The sequence below is a fragment of the Girardinichthys multiradiatus genome, chromosome 2, assembly GCF_021462225.1.
Source record: "Girardinichthys multiradiatus isolate DD_20200921_A chromosome 2, DD_fGirMul_XY1, whole genome shotgun sequence".
Lineage (NCBI taxonomy): Eukaryota > Metazoa > Chordata > Actinopteri > Cyprinodontiformes > Goodeidae > Girardinichthys > Girardinichthys multiradiatus.
In genome coordinates, this window is record NC_061795.1 from 11955058 (window position 1) to 11976259 (window position 21202).

The 21202-nt window shown below is 38.3% G+C and overlaps 1 protein-coding gene and 1 long non-coding RNA gene across 4 annotated transcripts in view; one reads left to right on the plus strand and one right to left on the minus strand.

Moving 5' to 3' along the window:
• Positions 1-12737, minus strand: LOC124879451. The gene is made up of 3 exons (XR_007041036.1): positions 11792-12737; positions 2506-2584; positions 1-815 (listed from the first exon to the last, which is right to left on the minus strand). It is a non-coding gene; the product is annotated as an uncharacterized LOC124879451 (long non-coding RNA).
• Positions 11576-21202, plus strand: part of ska1 (spindle and kinetochore associated complex subunit 1) — a 26980-nt gene continuing 17353 nt past the window's right edge. Inside the window, exon 1 of one of the 3 annotated variants that reach the window (XM_047384014.1) lies at positions 11576-11667. The gene's annotated coding sequence lies outside the window, so the exon portion shown is untranslated. Of the gene's footprint in view, positions 11696-21202 lie in introns of all 3 variants that reach the window. The other 2 variants (XM_047384023.1, XM_047384043.1) reach the window with 2 other exon arrangements.

The window sequence follows — 21202 nt, forward strand, 5'->3', positions numbered from 1 at the left end:
GTGTGTGCACTTTTTCTGTATTTTTTTTTTTTTGTATAAAGATGCAAGGCAGGTTGTGATAGTGCAAATATGCTTATTGGTTTCCTGCAGAGTAGCTGACTACTCTGGTTGTGAGGTGTTCATTGTGTTCAACAGAGAGACAGCCTGGTGGAAGAAACCTGTCTCTGTGGTGGCTGGTTTTTGTAATTAGCGCTCTGTAGTGCCGACCTGAAGATAAAAGTCTAAACAGATTGTGTTCAGGATGTGTGGGGTCTGCAGTGATGTTAGCTGCCCTTTTCCTGACCTGTACAAGTCCTGGATCAAAGGAAGGTCAGCCCTGATGATCTTCTCTGCAGCCTGAACCTGTCCTGTTTTGTAGATGAGTTAAACGACACATTGAAGGTTTAGCACAAAACAGACTGAATGATGGCAGTGTAAAAGATGACCAGCAGCTCTTGTGAGAGGTTGTACTTCTCGATTGGTGCAACAGTGGTGACAGTGGAAAAGGCCCATCCTGTAGCCAGTTGGCCAGCCGGTTTGAACCCCCGCTCTGTCTGTCTCAGTCATTATGTCCTTGAGCAAAGACACTTTACCCTCCTTGCCTGCTGATTGTGGTCAGATGGTTCCATGGCAATGATTGTATGGCACCCTCAATTCTGTCAGTCTGCCCCAGGCAGCTGTGGCTACAATGTAGCTTACCACTGTCAGTGTATGAATGCGTGGATGACTGAATGTAGTATTAACCCTTTTATGGTCTCTTGGGACTTGATAAAGCACAATACAAGTACAGACCATTTCTTTGGTTGTTGTAGGAAGTATAATCTCTGCTGAGCATTCTTCCAAACATGTAAAAACAAACAAACAAAAAAGAATTATTTTTAGAACTAACCTTTATACAGTACACCACATGCAATAATAAATATTATGATTTTATGTGCATTTTGATGGTTATGATCTGAAATTGAAATTAAGACCTATAAAGAAAAGATTTAGCTACAAGTTCTAATCAAAGGAACAAAAATAAGGGACTCTATATTTATCACTCTGTGTGTAATGAAATAATATAAGATGAGTTACCTTTTTTAATTGAATTAATATAATAAAAACACTTTTGAACATGTTCTAATTGATTAAGGTGGAAGTAGACATTATACTTTCACAAAATATTAAAACCTCTCTAAGCTCTCAAATGCCTTAAATACAGGTCCTTCTCAAAATATTAGCATATTGTGATAAAGTTCATTATTTTCCATAATGTCATGATGAAAATTTAACATTCATATATTTTAGATTCATTGCACACTAACTGAAATATTTCAGGTCTTTTATTGTCTTAATACGGATGATTGTGGCATACAGCTCATGAAAACCCAAAATTCCTATCTCACAAAATTAGCATATTTCATCCGACCAATAAAAGAAAAGTGTTTTTAATACAAAAAACATCAACCTTCAAATAATCATGTACAGTTATGCACTCAATACTTGGTCGGGAATCCTTTGGCAGAAGTGACTGCTTCAATGCGGCGTGGCATGGAGGCAATCAGCCTGTGGCACTGCTGAGGTCTTATGGAGGCCCAGGATGCTTCGATAGCGGCCTTTAGCTCATCCAGAGTGTTGGGTCTTGAGTCTCTCTGGCACCTTGATTTCCGAATGACATGCAGAATTTGCTTTCATCCGAAAAAAGTACTTTGGACCACAGAGCAACAGTCCAGTGCTGCTTCTCTGTAGCCCAGGTCAGGCACTTCTGCCGCTGTTTCTGGTTCAAAAGTGGCTTGACCTGGGGAATGCGGCACCTGTAGCCCATTTCCTGCACATGCCTGTGCACGGTGGCTCTGGATGTTTCTACTCCAGACTCAGTCCACTGCTTCCGCAGGTCCCCCAAGGTCTGGAATCGGCCCTTCTCCAAAATCTTCCTCAGGGTCCGGTCACCTCTTATCGTTGTGCAGCGTTTTCTGCCACACTTTTTCCTTCCCACAGACTTCCCACTGAGGTGCCTTGATACAGCACTCTGGGAACAGCCTATTCGTTCAGAAATTTCTTTCTGTGTCTTACCCTCTTGCTTGAGGGTGTCAATAGGGGCCTCCTGGACAGCAGTCAGGTCGGCAGTCTTACCCATGATTGGGGTTTTGAGTGATGAACCAGGCTGGGAGTTTTAAAGGCCTCAGGAATCTTTTGCAGGTGTTTAGAGTTAACTCGTTGATTCAGATGATTAGGTTCATAGCTCGTTTAGAGACCCTTTTAATGATATGCTAATTTTGTGAGATAGGAATTTTGGGTTTTCATGAGCTGTATGCCAACATCATCCGTATTAAGACAATAAAAGACCTAAAAAATTTAAGTTAGTGTACAATGAATCTAAAATATATGAATGTTAAATTTTCATCATTACTTTATGGAAAATAATGAACTTTATCACAATATGCTAATATTTTGAGAAGGACCTGTATTGTATGATTGCAACACACCTGACAAAACCTCCATCAGTGTGGAGAAGGTTATGACATTGCTACTGTTAGTATTCACCAAATAGATTTTTTCCTGCCGTTTTCTACATCCTGGAGATGCTCATCTGCACCATCACCACACTCAGCAGTGTCGAATCCTACAAAAAAAGTGATATTATGTTACATGGCAGAAGATCATGACATGCAAGCACAATGCCATGGTTCAAATTCCCAACAAGTCACAGATCATGAGTCATAGATACACTCCCATCACTGGTCACCTTAACATCCCCTCACTGACTCATCTATGCTCCGGCCAGAAATGTAGTATATTACAGCACTGAAGGATTTTTAAGAGGCAGCACACAAGGACTCGTGGGAGGCAACATAGAAGGAGTTTGTTCAGTGCCAGAGGGGCAAAGGAAACTTTGCGAGGGGGTTGTTGGCACAGAGCGGTGACCCTCAACCTTCTGCTGCTGTGAGATTTTGCAACTCTGGTGATTCTTGTGCTAAAGCAGCTGAGACTGAAGTGAGAAGGTCTACCGCAGAAAGCGATGCAACTGCTGCTGGTGAAGAAGAAGCTGCTGCTGGAGACCAGGTAGTTGCAGTTGATGGTGACGTGGATGCCATTGCTGCTGGTGATGAGGCTGCATATTGATGAAACTCTCTGGAGGAGGCGCTAGGGATCTAGGTGCTGGGAATGCAAGAGATGGTGCCTGTGTTCTGGAGCATTGCATACTGTTCATATGCAGACGCCTTTTTAAACAGTGCAGCAATGCCATCAAGTGTCAACATGTGATAACCAATAACTTTTGATTGGCTAATTGAACTTAGCCTCCAGGAATCCGTTTTTCTTTTGGTATTAAATTCAAGCTTAAGCATTCTCAAGTAACATCCATCAGATTTTGCCACTGAATATGACACACATGCTTAGATGGCAATGTGTTTCTCCGCCACATTTGAAACACAAAGCTGCTTCTGTTTTCTTGTTATTTTTCCACGTGTTTAATTTGTTCTAACTTTTACATGTCTCACAGTTTCATTTATGTCACCACTTGGTGGCGCTGGATCATTGTTTTAACAGTGCTGTTTGAGGCTTTTCAAACTACTGCACCAAAGGAACTACACACATTAGACTTAACAGCGCTGGAAATAAAAAAAGAAAGCAAAGGTAATCTTAATTATATTACCTTCAGATAGATATATCTAAGCTTATCAGCCCCTTTTCTCAAAAAAGCCACAGTCAGCGGTGTGATTTGGTTGACATTAAGGGAGAATTTGTTGTGCTGGCCCCTTGTCAAACCACTCCACCTCTGTTATGATCGCATACATTTGTTCTCAGTGTTGTTGGACATTTATGTCCATGGGAGCCAGGCTGTGGTATAGGCAAAGTTGTCCAAAAAATTTAATATTGTTATAGACAGGGATAGATTGATGCGATTTCTATTCGTTGTTTTGTACATTTTTGCTCATGGCTCACTTCCTGTATTAGAGCCTCCTTCACTGAATGTCTTGTAAGGTCCCGACAGTGTCTCAGGGTTTCAACATAGACATTTTGATGTTTGGTTTTTTTTCTTTTTTTTTGCTTATAGTTTTGAGAAATATAATCCACATTTTGTAAAACCCGTAAAAGGAGTCGGTATACAAGAAAAAAAATCTGCTGTCACAGAACGTTTAAATTTGATTTATTTATTTTTTTTATTGTGAGAACATGCCATCAGTTTTAACTCAAAAATGGAGTTAAAAATAAATCAACATTTTTTTTTATTATTCCATGTATTGAATATTAATACATAAAAATAAAGGTTTTGCCTTCTTATCTGAAACATTTTTGATGTTTTTGTTTTTCCAATAACTTTTATCACTTTTGTTTTATGTTAGAATGTTAATCACACCTGTCAACAGGTCAGCCACTGTAGCACGTTTTCTGTAGGGTTACTGTTAAAAAATATTTGGCATTTGCAGTTTTTGTACGCTCTATTGAACCCTGAACGGTGTTCCGACATCGCCGCCATATTTGTGGAGTCAAGTCGGAGTGCCAAAATACCTCTTACGTGTGCAGAATGGAATTGTTTGAACCGTTTAGGTGTCCAAACCAAATCATGACGACCTGCCGTTTTTTAAGCGTTGTCATAGAAATTCTGACTTTATGTTTTTAATGAAAAAAAAATTATCTTAGCCTGGCCCCAATTCTCCGCCGTAGCTACGAACATAAGTGTGTGTGTGAGTAAATAAGGTGAGGCATTAACGTAAACCTCTGAGCAAAAAGGGTTCATGAAATAAAGCCCCTTTATTTGTATTGGTTCACGTCGCAGCCTTGCCTCCAGCAATATGGCGGACACACGGTTATGTCTCAACAGCGGGCCAACCCAGAGGCGTCTACGTATTAATGTTCATGGTTTTTACCCAGTCTTTGAACGCAACGGTACCACAGCGCATGCGCTAAACTATGACATATCAGCTCGCGTTTCAAACAAGCCGGGAAAGGGTGGATCTGTGTCAGCAGCGCACGAAGATTGGTAATTTCCCCGGAACTTACCCACGGAAGGTAAATTTGTCTCAATATTATTCAATCAAACAAAAAACTAATCTCAATCAAAAAAAACCTAATCTCAATCATAAACATAAATCGTGGTCAAAACTTTTGGAATATTCAATCAAAAAAAATTATCTCAAACAAAAAATATTAAGTTGTGATGAAAACTTTCAGAGTTGTAACAATTTTTTTTTTTTATTGAATATTTTATTTTGGGGAGAAAAAGAAATTGTTTGAAAAACCTTTTTTTGATTAAAATGACAAATTTTTTCTCACGAAGAGAAAAAAGTTATTTGCAAAACATAAACTTTTATTTGCGCATGTCAGAAATCTTTGGTTATGACTTTCGTTCTTTTGGTTTTGACGCTCTCTGTTTTTGGTTGAACTCAAAGAATTTTGAGTGCTGGAAACATGAACATCCTGGGCGGGGCCTAAAGACGAACGCTGTAAGACGTTTCCCTATTGGTTAGCACTGACTAAAGCGGCCGCTCAAACTGCAGGGCTTGCAGGGTCGCTTCAGTGAGGAGACATCAACTGTACAGAAGAAAACTGTGGTCAAGGGAGCCGACAGTCAGAAATTAGTGGTCACGCCAGCCAACACCAGCTCTCTCTTAAAGATTAGCGTCGTGCATACAAGGCGCATTACGGTAATGGAGCAGAAAGGACGCCGATCCTGGCAACGGTTGAGAAAATAAGAGGAAAACAGAAAAGTAACCTACAGAAAAGTTATATTAATTACATTTTTACAACTTTCACATTCATGTTTTATGTATTTCCTCAGCTGCTTACAGATGTCTACAGGGCCACGGTGGAAAGCACTCTGTGTCTCAGCAGGACAGTGTGGTGTGGGAACTGCACAGGAGAGGAAAGAAGTATCACGGGTGGTGAGGACAGCACACAGGATTATGGGTGCCGTCTGCCCGACATGGATTCTGTTTTATACTACACTTGGGGTAGTTGTGTATTTCTCCAAACCTTTACAGTAAAATTATGAAATATTAATTCTGGTCCTTGTATGCGTAACGCTAATCTTTAAGAGAGAACTAGTGTCGGCTGGCGTGACCGCGTATTTCTGACTGTCGGCTCCCTTGCTCACAGTTTTCTTCTGTACAGTTGATGTCTCCTCACTGAAGCAACGCTGCAAGCCCTGCAGTTCGAGCGGCTGCTTTAGTCAGTGCTAACCAATAGGGAAACGTCTTACAGCGTTCGTCTTTAGGCCCCGCCCAGGATGTTCATGTTTCCAGCACTCAAAATTATTTGAGTTCAACCAAAGACAGAGCGTCAAAACCAAAAGAGCGAGAGTCGTAACCAAAGATTTTTGACATGCGCAAATAAAAGTTTATGTTTTGCAAATAACTTTTTTCTCTTCGTGAGAAAAAATTTGTCATTTTAATCAAAAAAAGGTTTTTCAAACAATTTCTTTTTCTCCCCAAAATAAAATATTCCATTAAAAAAGAAAATTGTTACAACTCTGAAAGTTTTCATCACAACTTAATATTTTTTGATTGAGATTGGGGTTTTTTTATTGAATATTCCAAAAGTTTTGACCACAATTAATTTTTTTGATTGAGATTAGTTTTTTGTTTGATTGAATAATATTGAGACAAATTTACCTCCATAAGGCTGTGGCTACTGCTCGGAGGAAACTTGACAAGCTCGATCCCGCTTTCTTTTGACTTACTGGATAAACTTGCTTTCATATTGGAACGGCGGAATAAGGCATAAACTGATATATGAATGGTTCGGATGGAAGAACAGGCAGGAGAAGGGGAAGATACAGATTTTGAGGGATGGACACCGGTAGGTATGGGGAGAGGAAGAGGACGTGGGAAAAAGGAGGAAGGAGTAATGTTTGAAAGTCAAGGTAACAAGCGAGAGTTGGAAGGAAGCAGCTCGGATGAAGAGAGAATAGTTAGAAGGAAAATACTGAAGGAAGAATTTAAAATAGTAATAAAATTAAGGAATGAGGAGGAACACAATAACCTAAGCCCGATAGTGATTTCTAGAGAAATAAAAAAGAAAATAGGAGATGTAGAAATGGTGAAAGTATTAAGAGACAGAAACTTATTAGTGACGTGTAAAAATGAAGAACAAAAAATGAAGGCTCTACATGTAGAAAGAATTGGGAAAAAAATGGTCGTAGAGAGAAAGATCTTAGGAGAAAATAAATCAATCCGGGGGGTGATTTTTGGTGCAAAAGTGAACTCGCTGAAAAGATTATCAAAAACTGTTAACGGAGAAGGAGTAGGAAGTCTGTCAGTGATGATTAAATTTGCAGAAACAATCTTGCCAGAAAACATAAAAATAGGATTCTTGAGCTTCCAAGTAAGACCATACATCCCTCCACCACTTAGATGTTACAAATGCCAGAGATATGGACACATAGCAGCAGTTTGCAAAGGAAAGCAGAGGTGTGCAAAGTGTGGAGAAGATCACAAGATAGAAGACTGTAAAAAAGTTCAAGAAAATGTTGTAACTGTGGAGGTCAACATAGGGTTACATATGGAGGATGTGAGGTGATAAAAACAGCAAAGGAAATCCAACATGTTAAGGTGAGCAAAAACACAAGTTCTGCAGAAGCAGTCAAAAGTGTGAAAGGACAAAAGATGAGAGAGGTGGAACAAAAAGAGAGACAAATTCCTCAAAAACTGCAAACAGAGGAGAATATTGAGTTATCGGTAGAAAAATTTATACTATTCATTGCTTACGTCATCAATTGCACTGACCAGGCCAAACATAAAACTGAAAAAATTAAAATAATTGTGAGAGGAGCAGAAAATTTTCTAGGTTTCAAAGAGGGATCTTGGGAAAACATCAATAAGAGGTTGGAAACAGAGGGGAGACCAGGAACCTCAGCTGATAACATATGAGAATACTACAGTGGAATGCTAGAAGTCTTATAGCTAATGGGCAGGAACTGAAAGGATATATTAATAAACTTGAAGAGAAACCAGAGGTGATTTGTGTACAGGAGACATGGTTAATACCAACATTAGATTTTGTTATTAAAGGGTATGGTAGTATAAGAAGGGATCGACCAGAAGGAAATGGAGAAGGGTGTGCAATATTTATAAAGGAAGGAGTACAATATCAAATATTAGGAAAAGGTAAAGATTTAGAGTATATAGTTGTTGAAATTTGGGAAAAAGGAAATTGTAAGATAACTTTTATAATCCATGTAAAACATTATCAATGGAGTGGATGGAGGAGATGTTGGAATATCTGGAGGAGAAAGTAATATGGTGTGGGGACTTTAATGCTAATAGCACAATATGGGGAAAATGTAATGATAAAAATGGACAAGTTATAGAAGAAGTAATAGAAACAAAAAATTTAGTATGTCTTAATGATGGAAAGGGTACAAGAATTAATGTAAGAACAGGAACAGAGTCAGCAATTGATTTAACTTTGGTATCAAATTTGTTAGCTGGTATATGTGAGTGGGATATTGATAAAAATACAGCAATAGATAGTGATCATTATCCCATTAAGATCAAAACAGAACTAACATTAAACATTAAGAATGTAAAAATAAATAAATGGAATATTAATATGGCAGACTGGATTAAATTTCAATATCTCAGTGAAACAAATCTAGGAAAAATAGATATGAAAATGGATGTAAATAATATAAATGAATGTGTTTGTAAGATAATTATAGAAGCTGCAGAAAATTCAATAAAGAAAGGAGGAAGACAATGTGATAAGAAAATGGTACCATGTGAATGTAGAGAAGTAATAAAATTAAGAAATAAAGCATTTATTAAGCAATAAAGCATTAAAAGAAATCCAGTATTTCAGAATCTCATTGAATATAAAAGAAAACAAGCAATGGTAAGGAAAATTATTAGAAATGCAAAAAGAGAATATTGGAGGAATTTTTGTAGTACAATAGGGAGAGAAACAAAAATTTATAAAATATGGAAAACAATTAAAAGAATGAATGGTATTAAGAAAGAATATGGATATCCAATATTAAAAGTAGAAAATACAAATATAATAAAAGATAAAGAAAAAGAAAAAGCTGAAATACTAGCTAAAACATTCAATAAAATTCATAGTTCAAGTAACATTAGTGATGAGGGAAGGAAAGGGAGGGAAGCCACAAAACTGAAATACAAATATTTACTACAGAACACTGAAGAAACACATAACTTAATGAATGAACCATTTACAAAAGCAGAACTGAACTCTGTGCTTAGAAAAATTAAGAATACGGCACCTGGTAAAGATCTGATTTGTTACACAATGATACAACATCTCAGTGAATCATCCAAAGATGTCATATTAGAGCTTTATAATAAAGTCTGGGAGGAGGGGGAGCTGTCTCAGAGCTGGAAGGAGTCAATCATCATACCAATAGCTAAACCAGGAAAAGATAATACAAAACCAGAGAATTATAGACCTATTGCTTTAACATCAAATGTATGCAAAATAATGGAAAGAATGATTAATAATAGATTAACATTATTTGAATAGCAACGGGTACATTACTAAAGTGCAAAGTGGTTTTAGAAAAGGGAGAAATACTAATGATCCAATGTTGTGTTTAGAACATGAAATCAGAAGAGCGCAAGTTAATAAAGAAAGTGTAGTAGCTGTATTTTTTGACATAGAGAAGACTTATGATATGATGTGGGATTAATGACTAAATTAAATTAAATGAAAATTACTGGGAAAATGTTTAACTGGGTTCAAAATTTTTTAACAAATAGAACTCTTCAAGTTAAAATAGATCAAGAAATATCAAGAAAATATGCTGTAGACAATGGAACACCACAAGGTAGTATTATAAGTCCCAATATTGTTCACTATAATGATAAACGACGTATTTACAGAAATTGGAAAAGAAATAGGATGTTCACCTTTTGCAGATGATGGAGCCATATGGAAAAGGGGGAAAAATGTAAAGATAACTGGAAAGAAAATACAGGCGGAGATAAGAAGGGCTTTTCAATGGGGATTCATGTTCTCAGTAGAGAAAACAAAAGTTATTGTATTTACACGGAAAAAAAAACAAGAGAGGAAATAAAATTAAAATTATATAATCAAGAATTAGAACAAGTTAAATGTATAAAATTTTTAAGGAATATGGTTTGATGAGAAAATCCTATGGAATATACATATTCAGAAAATAATAGATAAATGTAAGAAAGTATTAAATATTATGAGATGTTTGGCTGGCAGTGACTGGGGAGCAGACAGGGAAGCATTAAAACAAATTTACGCAGGATTGATCAGATCAAATATAGATTATGGAAGTATTATATATGGTTCAGCAGCAAAGACGCACCTGGAAAAATTAGACATTATTCAACATGAAGCATTAAGACTTTGTACAGGAGCTTTCAAAACAACCCCAACAGCAGCACTCGAAGTAGAAATGGGAGAAATGCCGTTAGATTTGAGGAGAGCACAATTAATAATAAATTACTGGATACATTTACATGGCAATAACCCGGGTCATCCAACATGAGAGATATTGAAGCCATGCTGGGAAAAAATTAAAAAAGAGACAAGAGGTTTTGGATGGATCATTAAAAAAATATCAGAAGAGTTTCATATACAAAATATAGTAATAAGTCCGATACTGCAGATAGCTGTTGTACCATCTTGGATCTTACCAGAAGCACAGGTAGATATGTCTTTAATGGAAAAAAAGAAAATAACATGTATATTAGAGTTAAATATAGTACAGGAATATGTTAATAATTATTATCAACATCTTCAGATTTGTACAGATGCATCGAAAATAAATGACAAAATAGGAATAGCATTCATAGTACTGGAATTTCAAATAAGAGTAGGAAAACGAATCACAAATGGTGTATCAGTATACACAGGAGAAATATTAGCAATATGTTTAGCAGTACAGTGGGTGGAAGACATAAAGCCTTTAAAAACAAAAATTTGTTCAGATTCAAGTTCAGTATTATTGAGTTTAAAATATAACCATTCAGACAGCAGGCCAGATATTCTACTAGAAATACAGCATACTTTATTCAGACTACAAATGATGGGTTTATCAATAGTATTCTTATGGGTTCCAGCACATATTGGGGTTAAAGGAAGTGAGATGGCAGATAAGATGGCTAAGAAGGCAACGCAAAATCATATCAATTTTACAGTACATTCAAGTAAATCAGAAGCAAAAAGCATCATCAAACAAAAATTGAAGGAAGAATGGCAGAAAAGGTGGGATGGAGAAAGAAAAGGAAGATGGTTTTATAGGATCAAAAAGACAGTCGGTGAAAAAAGAACTGGAAGAAGGAAGAAAGGAGGAAAGGGTAATAACAAGACTAAGATTAGGACATATAGGACTTAACTATACACTTTTTAAAATACATAAACATGATACAGGACAATGTAACTACTTCGGGATGGATGAAACAATGGAACATATTTTTATAGAGTGTCAGAAATATGAGCTGGAAAGAAGAATTATGAAGAGAGAATTTGAAAGGATTAAAGAAAAGTTTAGCATAATAGATTCATTACAAAATACAATAGGGAGCAAACATATACAAATTATTTTAAGATTCCTAAAAAGAACAAAATTATTTAATAGAATTTGAGTATATAAGATATTAATCCATGTTGAACCACACTGCATACCAGTGGTGGCGGTAATGCACACCTACAGATTCATGCCAACCGCCATTAAACACCAGAAGAAGAAGAAGCCGGGAAAGTTTAAAAAGAAAGGTAGGTGTGGCCCTGTCTGACTGTCTGTGTAAGTACGCCTTTTTTCAATTCTTTTTACGTTTACAAACATCAAAATTAACACGTAAAGGAAATCTTATCATTCTATCGTAATACATTTGCTTACTTAAGGTTCCGTTTAGAGTAGACAAATCAATTAGTTTTCCTGCTAAAAGGCAACATGCTTGCTTTTCAGTGTCAGGCTTCTTCAGCTAGGCAGTGTTTGAATGAAAATAGGGTGAGACCGGTGAGAGTCCGGTGTCTGACTAAATTCTGTTCCCACACCACCGGGGTGGCACTGACGTTACGCCATGGGAGCGCCACATGCATTTCACCCTCTAGTGTTTCCAATGCGCTTCCTGACCGCGTTGTGTCCTGGCCGCGTTGTTGGATATTGGATATTCGTGCTACGTCCTCGTTCTGTTTAAACCGATGCTGGCTGGCAGTTTGATTATGGGCAGCAGGTCTCTGCCTGCTCCCTCCAGTGTTGCCTGGTGAGAAATGTAGGATTATCGTACTAGAGACGTAAAATTATCGTATTTTGAGGTAAACTATCGTACACTCGTCATAACCAAAATAACAAGTCTGTTGATGTGTTGAATAGCGTCTAACAGGCACTCGCAGCTTTGTGGGGTCAGTACGGAATTGATTTATTTTTTATGGGTCAGGAAACAAGCCTTAATCACTTTTTGGCAGTTGAAATACCTAGATATTGTCCATGCTGGGCTTTTCTTTAGTGTGGGATAAATTGTGTTCAGCAAAATTGATAAAAATAATCCCTCTGAATGGAATAAAGTTATTTTAGGCATAAATAACATTTCAAGGGTCAGAAAACAAGCCTTGATCAATTTTTGGCAAACAAAATAGTGCAATATTTTTCATGGTATGGTAAAATTATCGTACATTTGGCCTTTTTTAGGAATATTGACCGTACATCGTACAGAGACCAAAATTATCGTACAAATACGATAATTATCGTACACCTGGCAACTCTGGCTCCCTCCTTCCACACGCGGTCGTTTGCTTAGGAACCGTCAATAAATTTCCGAACCAAACACTTTTGATAGATATATATGAATAACTCTTAGGTCCCATGAGCTAGTGACACAAAACTAATGTTAAATCATTCTGCTAGACTGAATATATGAGACACATTGTGTTTTATCTGATTTTAATACACTTTCTGTTTAGTAAGAAATTAAAAAATGAAATTTCATGATTTTTTTTTTCTCCATAGCTTTCAAGTGACATGTCATTTACAAAATGAATGCAAAATTATTCTACTAAATATGACAGATGAGATACAGTCTCAAAGCAATCTAGCAGATATACAGTTCAATTACCAACATATCATTTATAAAAAAAAATCTAACATTATTGGACACACTTTGCACTTTTACTTGCATGATGGACATTTATTTATTATATTTATTCATTTATTGACCAAGACAGTGCATATCCAAAACAGTACACCTGTAACACTAATTTGTTATATAATTTTGATGCGTTTTCCATTTCTTATGAATTTTTAAAATCAAAATTCATGACTTTTGTTTAATAGCTTATAGGTCACATGACCCAGTAGCAGAAAACTAATGTTAAATCATTTTACTAGACTGAATATATTTGACACACTCATGTTTAGCTGATTTTAATGCATTTTCTATTTTTGTTAAGAACTTTTGTAATCACAATTGATCATTTTGATTAAACATAGGATTATAATACATACTGTGATCAGTTGTAGGTTCATTCTCAAAGCTTACAAGCTATAGTCATATGCAAAACATCTCTGTGTAGCTCATTATGTAGGTTTCTTCAACAACATTTAATTTCCCTTTGGGATTAATAAAGTGTTTTTGAATTGAATTTGGCAGATTACACTTGGTGTTTTGAAACTGTCCAACTTTACTTTATAAGTCTTTAATGCCTGAACAAGTTTCTTGATTTATCTGATTGAGAGTTAGCCTTACTTTGGAAAAAGAGGGACAAAGATGTTCTAGCAGTTGTCCCTTCACAATGGTCAAAGCATGTTTGTCTATCATTCAGAGATATGCTTCTTTCATCCACATCAGCAGCTGACAGAGTTAGTGTGTGTTTTTTTATTTTTACTCTCATCTGTGGCCCCCTCAAGATCTCTCTCAGCAAAGTCCAAACTCAAACTAATTAAAACGTATCAATATTTTACTTTAATGTAGGCTGTCTGTATAAGGCAGAATTAGAATCACTTGACAATGTAGAATATATATATATAAATATATTTCAATTGTTAAAGAAGTACCATGTTTGAAACAATGATAAACCATTTTCTGATGCATAACTTTTCATCTTCAGTTTCTGTCTTTTCTTTTGAACAAATAAGTTATTGTTCTCTGCATTGTGGTCAAGTTTTGATTTCATTTAAATTAAAAATTTGACAGTTCGGTTGTTTTCGCAGTTTTTATTTAAAAGTCTGTAGATGGGAAGTGATTTGTTGTTTGTCCTGTACTAATGCAAGCGGCGTTTTTTATGTCTGTGCACCACCTGTGTAAAATCTCCCAGTCCATTAAATCGAACGCACCGATCTCCTTGGCAACCGCTCTGTTTTGGAGGTAAGCGCGCATGCGCTCTCGTGTAGTATATGTGAAATCTCTGGTTGTATGTGGTGTTTTCGAGCTGTACTGTGTTGTAATTCAGCAAAATAACATGAAACACAAATAGTTACTCTCCGTTTGCTTTTAACTGGGCTATTTAGCAGCGAGCAGACAGACATTAAACGTAGCGGTGCTCGTTTTAAAGGCTGGCCTTTCACAAAAACCTCGAGCTCCGGGGGGAGAGAATCAAAGCAAGAGAATTGAGGCTCCAGCAAAGCAGAACAGTTCAGAAACAATGTTGAATGAGGGGAAAAAGCTACATTTATAAACAGATTAAGTCGTGTTTTAGACGGTCTATGGGTAGCGGATCTGATCTTTGTGTGCTCGTGAATTTATATTGCCGTAACTGGTTCTGGATGACGGCTTCATAGCAGACAGCCATTCTTCCCTCTTCCCGGTACTGCGTACCGGCGCAGAATCTTTTAGTAGTACGCAGTACCGGCTCACTTTCACCCCTGCACTACACTGAGTTAAACATGACTGGGAATCAACAAATCTGCCTTATAAACTAGTAATCCATTACTTAAGATTTTTAATTAAATGTCTTTGTCAGACGTTGTACTTGTCAGTAAAATAACTTGCATTCAGTGCATCTGGAAAGTATTCACAGCGCTGCACTTTTTAGTTGTGTTACAGCCTTGATATGATATCAAATTAATCTTTTTCCTCTAAATTCTACACATAATACCGCATTATGACAATGTGAAAGAAGTTTATTTGAGATTGTTGCAAATTTATAAAGAATAGAACACTAAGAAATTACTTTTACATAAGTATTCACAGCCTGTGCCTGATACTTTGTTGATCCACCTTTTGCAGCAATTACAGCCTCAAGTCGTTTTGAATAAGATGTCAAAAGCTAAGCACATCTACAGGTCCTTCTCAAAATATTAGCATATTGTGATGAAGTTCATTATTTTCCATAATGTCATGATGAAAATTTAACATTCATATATTTTAGATTCATTGCACACTAACTGAAATATTTCAGGTCTTTTATTGTCTTAAGACGGATGATTTTGGCATACAGCTCATGAAAACCCAAAATTCCTATCTCACAAAATTAGCATATTTAATCCGACCAATAAAAGAAAAGTGTTTTTAATACAAAAAACGTCAACCTTCAAATAATCATGTACAGTTATGCACTCAATACTTGGTCGGGAATCCTTTTGCAGAAATGACTGCTTCAATGCAGCGTGGCATGGAGGCAATCAGCCTGTGGCACTGCTGAGGTCTTGTGGAGGCCCAGGATGCTTCGATAGCGGCCTTTAGCTCATCCAGAGTGTTGGGTCTTGAGTCTCTCAACGTTCTCTTCACAATATCCCACAGATTCTCTATGGGGTTCAGGTCAGGAGAGTTGGCAGGCCAATTGAGCACAGTGATACCATGGTCAGTAAACCATTTACCAGTGGTTTTGGCACTGTGAGCACGTGCCAGGTCGTGCTGAAAAATGAAATCTTCATCTCCATAAAGCTTTTCAGCAGATGGAAGCATGAAGTGCTCCAAAATCTCCTGATAGCTAGCTGCATTGACCCTGCCCTTGATAAAACACAGTGGACCAACACCAGCAGCTGACACGGCACCCCACACCATCACTGACTGTGAGTACTTGACACTGGACTTCTGGCATTTTGGCATTTCCTTCTCCCCAGTCTTCCTCCAGACTCTGGCACCTTGATTTCCGAATGACATGCAGAATTTGCTTTCATCCGAAAAAAGTACTTTGGACCACTGAGCAACAGTCCAGTGCTGCTTCTCTGTAGCCCAGGTCAGGCGCTTCTTCCGCTGTTTCTGGTTCAAAAGTGGCTTGACCTGGGGAATGCGGCACCTGTAGCCCATTTCCTGCACACGCCTGTGCACGGTGGCTCTGGATGTTTCTACTCCAGACTCAGTCCACTGCTTCCGCAGGTCCCCCAAGGTCTGGAATCGGCCCTTCTCCAAAATCTTCCTCAGGGTCCGGTCACCTCTTCTCGTTGTGCAGCGTTTTCTGGCACACGTTTTCCTTCCCACAGACTTCACACTGAGGTGCCTTGATACAGCACTCTGGGAACAGCCTATTCGTTCAGAAATTTCTTTCTGTGTCTTACCCTCTTGCTTGAGGGTGTCAATAGTGGCCTCCTGGACAGCAGTCAGGTCGGCAGTCTTACCCATGATTGGGGTTTTGAGTGATGAACCAGGCTGGGAGTTTTAAAGGCCTCAGGAATCTTTTGCAGGTGTTTAGAGTTAACTCGTTGATTCAGATGATTAGGTTCATAGCTCGTTTAGAGACCCTTTTAATGATATGCTAATTTTGTGAGATAGGAATTTTGGGTTTTCATGAGCTGTATGCCAACATCATCCGTATTAAGACAATAAAAGACCTGAAATATTTTAGTTAGTGTGCAATGAATCTAAAATATATGAATGTTAAATTTTCATCATGACATTATGGAAAATAATGAACTTTATCACAATATGCTAATATTTTGAGAAGGACCTGTATCTACAGGCAATTTCGGCCATTCTTCTTTGCAGAACATCTCAAGCTGCATTAGATTGGATGGGAGTCATCTGTGCACAGCCATTTTCAGATCTCCCCAGATGTTTAATTGGGTTCATGTCTGTACTTGGCCACTCCAAAACATTCACGGAGTGGTTCTGAAGTTACTTCTTTGAGATTGCTGTCGAGCGCTCTGGGGCAGGTTTTCATCTAGGATGTGTCTGTACATTCCTCTATTAATCTTTCCCTCTATCCTGACTAGTCTGCCAGTTCATGCTGTTGAAAAACATCCGCCCATAGCAAAATGCTGCCAACACCATGCCTTAATTTAAGGATTGTATTGGTCTGGTGATAAACAGTGCCTGATTTCCTCCAAACATGACGAATCTTTGTCTCCTCAGACTTTAGAATTTTGTTTCTCATGGTCTGAGAGTCCTTGAGGAGCCTTTTGGGTAAATCCAGACAGGCTGCCATATGCCTTTTTATTATCAAGGAGTGGCTTTAATCTGGCTACTCCACCATACAGGCCAGATTGGTGGCTTGCTGCAGAAATAGTTGTCCTTGTGGAAGGTTCTCCTCCCTCCACAGAGGAATGCTGGAGCTGTGACAGAGTGACCATGGGGTTCATAGCTTTGAGTATGTTATATTTGCTCAAACAAATCTTATGGATTGTCCAAAAAAAGGCGTGTCCTTTCTAAAACATGAATATGGTTTGATATGAACCCTGGATCACCAGTGACCTGAAGGACCTGCTTAACAAGAAAAAGAGCCTTCAGAGAGGGAGATAAGGAATTAAGGAGTATACAGAAGCAACTTAAAGTCAAGGAAAGACACAGCAAGGAGGTGTACAGGAAGAAGCTGGAGAGCAAGCTCCTGCAAAGCAATATCAGAGATATGTGGTCAGTTATGAAGAAGATCACAGGCTTTAAGCAGAAGGACAATCAGACCGATGGATGTCTGGACAGAGCCAATGAACTAAATACATTCTTCAATAGATTCAATTCAGAAACAAGCTCAGAATCCTTATCTCCTGTCCTAGAGCCCTATTTAGAGCAGCTCTTTGGGATTCTGAAGCACCTCTTCAACCTTAGCCTCCGGTACCAAAGAAAATTCACCCATCAGTCCACAATGACTATAGACCTGTTGCCCTAACATCCCACATCACAAAGGTCCTAGAAAAACTCCTATTGGCCTACCTGAGTAAGCAAACAATTAACTATCAGGACCTCCTTCAGTTTGCTTATTACAGCGATTGGAGTTGCCATCATACACCTGCTTCAACAAACCCACTGTCATCTGGACAAAGCCAGCAGCACTGTGAGGATCCTGTTCTTTGTTTTCCCCAGTGAATTTTATACAATTCAACCTGATTTGCTTTGTCAGAAACGTAGGTGGAGGCCACAACAATTTCCTGGATCAGAGACTACCTGACAAACAAACCAGTTTGTGAGACTGAGGGCTTGTGTCTCTAACTAGGTAGTCAGCAGCACAGGAGCACCCTTGGGGACTGTACTTTCACCATTCCTTTTCACCTTGTACACATGATACTTCCAGTACAAGATAGAGTCCTGTGCAAAAACACTTAGATGATTCTGCAGATGTCAGATGTATCAGAAATGGACAAAAACTGGAGTACAGGTGGACTACTTTGTGGCATGATGTAGAAACAATGATCTCATCTTGAACATGAATAAAACAAAGGAGATTATTTTAGATTTTAAGAGAAACAGGAATAGGTCAAACACTATTTCCATAATTGGAGAGGAAGTGGAGGTGGTAGAGGAGTATAAATACCTCTTTGTTCACTTGGATAACAGACAGACTGAACTGGAGTCGTCTACAAGAAGGGACAGAGCAGACTGTACCTCTTGAAGAAGCTTGGGTCCTTCTGTGTTTTCAGCAAGATGCTGCATATTGGGCCACAAGACCCAGTGTTACAACATTAACGTAAGGTTATTCTACTAGATTACACAAATAAGACACTTTGATTTTAATGCATTTTAAATTTGTTTGAATTTTCGTAATGAAATTTCATGATTTATTTTTGATAGCTTTCAGGTCACATGACCCAGTGGTTAATAAAAAAAGTGAAATCATTCTACTACACAGAATGGATGAGACACACTTCCTTTTATCTGATTTTAATGCATTTTTATTTTTTACAATTTTAAAAATCTCATTTCATGACTGGCTCTGTTCTGGGGAATCCTCTAGAACCTCTGGAGATCACTGTGCAAAGAAGGATTCTTCATAAAATGAAGAACTTTATGGAGAACCCTGAGCATCCTCTTCATGAGACTGTTGTACAACAGTGTCTTCAGTCAGAGGCATTTTCAGATCTGCTGTAAGACAGAATGCTACAGGAGAGCCTTTCTGTCCACAGTCATTAGAATCTACAACGGTATTAATAGATCCAATGTGATGACTGTGATGGATGGCTCCATGCCCAGTGCCTCAACACAAGCGGCACAGAATATAAAAATGTAAAGAAAGGCAGCTGTAAATTTCACAAGTTCACAGATTTGTGAACAAATTAAAGATCACTTACAGTAATTAACAGCTCTTCATCTTCATCCACTTTAATGTGGATTTCGACCTACAACACAATGATCAAAGTGACAAACTGGTTGAATCAATGTTGTTTACAACTCTGTGTGTCTAAAAGTGTAGGCATTTTTTTTTTCACTAAATCACATAAAGTAACGAAAGATGCAAATATCATAGTGTCAGGAGAAAAAATAAATCTCGTCCAACAGTACAAATACCTGGGCATTCATTTGTACTCCAAACTCACTTTTAGGTCACATGTAAAGCAAACTTGCAAAAAGTTTAATTTAATTTAGCCAAATTCTGATTTATTAGAAACTCACTGTCTGTTCAAGCCACTAAAACCTTAATGCACTCAATAATTTTCTCCCATTTCGGTTATTGCTTAGTCCCAGACTAACTCTACACACAAAGTATTCAATAGGAAATGAAAGCAATTTCATCACTGTTAGATTTTATCAGAATACTATCTTCTAAATTGGGATTACCTCATCATGTTTACAAATGCCTGTCAGATATACAAAATCCTAAATGAGATGGCTCCCCCACCTCTTAGTGATTTTTGGCAGTCGCATAACATCCATACACAGAACCAACCGAGGAGTGTCCAGAGGTGACTGTATTATCTCACTAAGAAAAAGTACAATGCTCAAAAAAATAAAGGGAACACTACAATAACATATCCTAGATCTAAATGAATGAAATATTCTCATTGTATACTTTGTTCTGTACAAAGTTGAATGTACTGACAACAAAATCACACAAAAATCATCAATGGAAATCAAATTTATTAACCAATTGAGGCCTGGATTTGGAGTCACATGCAAAATTAGATTGGAAAAACACACTACAGGCTGATCCAACTTTGATGTAATGTCCTTAAAACAAGTCAAAATGAGGCTCAGTATTGTGTGTGGCCTCCACGTGCCTGTATGACCTCCCTACAACGCCTGGGCATGCTTCTGATGAGACAACCGATGGTCTCCTGAGGGATCTTCTCCCAGACCTGGACTAAAGCATCTGCCAACTCCTGGACAGTCTGTGCTGTAACCTGACGTTGGTGGATGGAGCGAGACAATATCTCCTAGGTGTGCTCAGTCGGATTCAGGTCTGGGGAACGGGCGGGACAGTCCATAGCTTCATTGAATTCATGTTGCAGAAACTGCAACATAAATTTGATGACCTAAGATGGCGCCGCAGACGGTCGCCTCGGCGTGTTGGTGCGCATTGTTTTGTTTTGTTTTTTGCTTTAAAACAGTCTTCTGTGATGGTACCCGGAGCTCTCTCACCAGAGAAGAACTCATGAACATCAGGGCTACTACACCAGAGGAGTTATTTCCCACTTTTCTGCCTACTGCTCTGGAATTTTTGGACATCCTGGTCAAAGGTGCGCTCACCTTTGCTCACGCTGTGAAATGCCGGAAAAGAGGGAAACGGGCTGGGGTGCTGGTACGTCTTCGCCAGCGTTACCTGGAATATTTCTTTCTAACGTGCGCTCACTTCCCAACAAAATTGAGGAACTACAACTGCTGTTGGGGAAAAACGGACTTTTATTCATCGGCAGTTTTGTACTTCACGGAGACATGTCATGTGCCAGCCTGCTTCAAGTCCACCACCATCGTCCCTGTTCCCAAGAAGCCAAGGACCACAGGGCTTAATGACTTCAGACCCGTCGCCCTGACCTCTGTGGTGATGAAGTCCTTTGAGCGCCTTGTGCTCTCACACCTAAATGACATCACCGACCCCCTGCAGTTTGCCTACAGAGCCAACAGGTCTGTAGACGATGCAGTCAACATAGCCCTTCACTTCATCCTCCGGCACCTGGACTCCACAGGAACCTACGCCAGGATCCTGTTTGTGGATTTCAGCTCTGCCT